Source organism: Piliocolobus tephrosceles, chromosome 4 (assembly GCF_002776525.5).
Source record: "Piliocolobus tephrosceles isolate RC106 chromosome 4, ASM277652v3, whole genome shotgun sequence".
NCBI lineage: Eukaryota > Metazoa > Chordata > Mammalia > Primates > Cercopithecidae > Piliocolobus > Piliocolobus tephrosceles.
Window position 1 is genome coordinate 44,423,799 of NC_045437.1, and position 4,512 is coordinate 44,428,310.

Below are 4,512 nucleotides of genomic sequence, written 5' to 3' on the forward strand. Positions count from 1 at the left end.
AAAGAAAGAAAGAAAGAAAGAAAGAAAGAAAGAAAGAAAGAAAGAAAGAAAGAAAGAAAGAAAGAGAAAAAAGGAAAAGAAAGAAAACAGAACCTCTGCTTAATTTTTTGTCTTATTGTTTTGATATCTTTGTATCTCAAGTGTGCAGAATTAGGTTATGTTCCCTTTAATCCTTGGCACATTATTATCATCAATTGGTGCAAGGGTCCTCCACTCTTTATTGTTTATTTTGATATGTTTCTCCTTTAGCCCTATTCCCATTTCTCCCACTTCCATATTCATTCTCAGTCTTAAGTTTTGATTGCCATTATAATTTTAGCATATATCATATTACTTCATACAATACATGATCTTTCATATAATACTATATTGATATACTTTGTATACTATATGATATGATAGGTATTTCTTATAATAATGGAGGGCTCCCATTATGTACAAATCCCAGATTACTTAACTTTTATCCTAAAGATAAATATCAAGGTTGCCACTACTTCTTGCTACAGTGAGGTTACCTGTAGATCTGGGTGAGAGGTTTTCTCCTGGATGTGGGATTGCTGAGACAAAAAGTGTATGCACAGGTTGTGTGAACTAATTACTGATGCTTTTCTCTCCAGAATGGGTGCCCCAGTTCATTTTCCTGCCTGTTGTCAACTTTTAAGCCATGGTTGAGTGCATACTTTATTAAACTACAATCATTAATTCTACCAAAATGCGTAAGACATGACCTTTAACCTGAAGACCTTACAAATTATTCCATGCACGGAGACCTGAGGGAATGACTGTATAATATATAGAGGACAAGATAGAAACATAGCAGCGGGTGAGCACATTATGAAAGGAGGGGCAAATCTGACCCATTCTGTTTTTGTAAATAAAGCTTTATTTTAACATAGGCACACCCATTCATTTGTTACTTGTGGCTGTTTTTGTAGTACAATGGTGTGAGTTGAGTAAGTTGCGGCAGAGAATGTTTGACCCACAAAGTGGAAAATATTTACCTTTTTCTTTTTGAATAAGTTTGATGACTCTGCATATGTGAGTACAAAATGTACTCTATTAATCATAATCATATGCTAGAGTCCTCCACCCAGAAACTACTCCCAGAAAAATCATTTGCCAATGATTTTCTCTAGTTCAAAACAGCAATGATAAACATTTATATATCACCCTATAGTTTACAATGTCATTTTTGTATTCCAGTTTCCTCAGGTAAATCATTCAGGCCATTTTATGTAATTTATTTTTGTATGTATTATGAACCAAGCACATTGCTTGACACTACAGTATCCATAGTCCACTGCTAGCAACCAGAGGGAAAAAAAATCACATTCTATTAATCTCAATTCTTTTACATCTAAGTCAGTCTCTTCTTGTTCTTTCCTCAGTACAAATGGAAAACTTCTTCTGAGCCCTGTAGAGAACACAAAATATTTGTTAAGCACTCCTCATTTTCTTAAACATCAAAGCTTTGAGATACCTAGAATTCAATATTAGGCCAATAATCTCTCACCTGCAGTCTGAAATTCAAAAAGCACTGAAAGAAATGCTTTTGCTTACTCAGTGAAGAGCAAAAAACTTAAGCTGACCTGATGCGAGGCTATTTATAGACTTTGTTTATCCCATCTGTTGTAAATGTCCATATATTCCCCTTTGTATATATATTTGATTGTAGTGTACTACCTATGACCCATTAGGGATACAACATTAGTTAAAGCAAATGCACATTATATCTCTTTTTGAAGTCTGAAATATTCTGAATTCTAAAACAAAATCCAGTTCCAAACTTTTTGAACATTAAGATGTGACTTGTTGATGCAGGAAAGGGAGCTGCAGTAGAAATTACTTTACACTTTTGAGCTGTGCAAGGCAGGAGGCAGCACGATGCCCTCCCTTCCTCCACACTGACCACTCTCCCACACTTTACCCAACACACACCCCTACAAACACACATCCATACACACCAAAGGGAAATCTTGACAAATAAATGGTAAATGTAAGATTGAGAGTAATTGTTAAAATTGATCACCAGTTTGAGGATGATGAGATCAAATTTTGAAGTCCAGTAGAACTTTCCTAATGTTTCTTAAAAAGAACGGAAAAAAATTGCTTACTATATGCTAGGTACTATGCTATATCCCAAGCAGTTGAAAATGTGTATCTCCAGCTGGAATTCCTTCACAGTGTTTGAGACTAGGATGAGTTATCTAAACGTATACTGGACTACATACTATAAAAAAGAAAGATCACCTGATTGAGAGTCAGGAAAGCTTAATTAAGCTGTGATTTGCCACTGACTAGCTATGTGATTTAGCTGTCCCTATACCCTCCTTATGTCTTGATTTTAGTTGTCAAATTCATTCTATTCACTCACCCCCCAAAAATCTATTGAGTACAATAATCTGCCACATAATGATGGATTTGTGCTGTATAAACTGCAAAGCTTTTTCTAGCTCCAACATTCTCATGTTGAAAGAATTGCTTGGTGAACCATGATATAACTACGACCTAGAATTTTTTTTTTTTTTTTTTTTTTTTTTAGATAGAGTCCCTCTCTGCTGCCCAGGCTGGAGTGCAGTGGTGCAATCTCAGCTCACTGCAGCCTCCCCTTCCCAGGTTCAAGTGATTCTCCTGCCTCAGCCTCCTGGGTAGCTGGGATTTCAAACACCCACCACTACACCCAGCTAAGTTTTGTATTCTTAGTAGACACAGGATATCGTCATGTTGGCCAGGCTGGTTTTGAACTTCTGACCTCAAGTGATCTGCCCTCCTTGGCCTCCCAAAGTGCTGGAATTACAGGCATGAGCCACCTAGAATCTTTAATGAATACTGACAATATTTGTTTCATCATGTATTTTATGTGTGTGTGTGTATATATGTACATACATAGATATATGCATACACATACACACATATACAAACCTGTACCTATACACACATACACCCTTGTAACGATACACATATACAAACACACACATATGTGTCTATCTATTCTATTTATACATTTTTCCATCTTACTATTTTTATGTCATCCTATTAATTTTGTAAGGTATGGATTGCAATTAAAATAAGAATGTTCTGATTTGCTTCACTGCCTCCTTTAAGTTAAATAATCAGCTCCTTATATACAAATATATAAGCTATTTAAGAAAAGCGGCATCACAGGAGCAACAGATTATACCTCCTTCTAAGAAAATCAAGAATTGGGGAGATTGGGAAATAGTAGCGGGCAAGAGAACAGTTCACCTGAAACAGCATTAGTCAGCAAGGGAACAACCAGCACAGAGGGAGACATTTTATATATATATTATATTTCATATATAATATATACACATATATGTATAATTATATGCATATATTTATATAATTATATATGTTTCTATATGTATATATGTGTATATATATTTAAAATTCAAGAGGACTTAAATAATGTGACACCAACCTACTTTTACTTTGTTTTGCCATGACCTTTGTGTTTAAAATGAGTTGACATACAGTGCTTCAAAAAGCAGTCTCTGGGACATAAGACCTAATTTTACACTCACGATTCATACACACTCTCCTTGTCCACTACCCACTCACAGTTTGTCTTACATTCATATTTAGCTCTTCAGGGGTTTCTCTAAATAGCTTTATAAGATCATATCAACTAATCGATACCCATTTGAGGTAGGCTTATTACCATATCTACACTTGAGGAAACAAATGTAAAAAGGTCAAGTAGAGACATAACCAAGGTCACCTCACTTGAAACTAAAAGAGAACCTTTTATATTTGTTCCATTGGTATGCTTCTATAATCTCTGTTTTAAATATACAATGGCCTTACTGAGAAAGAGTTAAAATTCAGAGTTTAACCAAACATTCTTAGCATATGATCTATGATAACTGAGGCCTCAGACAATTTAAGAAGTTGGGAAAAGAAACTCTGAAACACGTTCTTAGGAACCTGAGATAGAACCTTCAAAAGGTTTAGATATGTGAACTGAATAACCAGAATGTATTCAACATTTTTCTGCCCATCCTTTGAAAACTCTTCATTCTACTTTTGGAGTAGTTCCAACTACATAGTAGTTGGCAGAGCTCATCTCTTTTTATATTTCCTGAAATAGCAATATTCATTTTCCAGTTGCAAGGGCAGCTCAGGTGTGGCACATAAGCTGGGTATAGCTAATCAAGTGCATCCATTTCAGATGTTGAAATCCAGATATTGAACCAATAATGATGTAAACAAATGGTTATAGAGACTAATTTCTAGTGATGGTGGTAGTGGCATTTGCATGCAGTTGCTAGGGTGCAATAGTTAAGAGTACACTTAAGTATTATAGTTAAGAGTGTACTTAAGTATTGTCTTCTGTACTTAAGACAGTGTCAGGCTGGGCGCGGTGGCTCAAGCCTGTAATCCCAGCACTTTGGGAGGCCGAGACGGGTGGATCATAAGGTCAGGAGATCATCCTGGCTAACAAGGTGAAACCCCGTCTCTACTAAAAAATACAAAAAAAAAAAAAAAAAA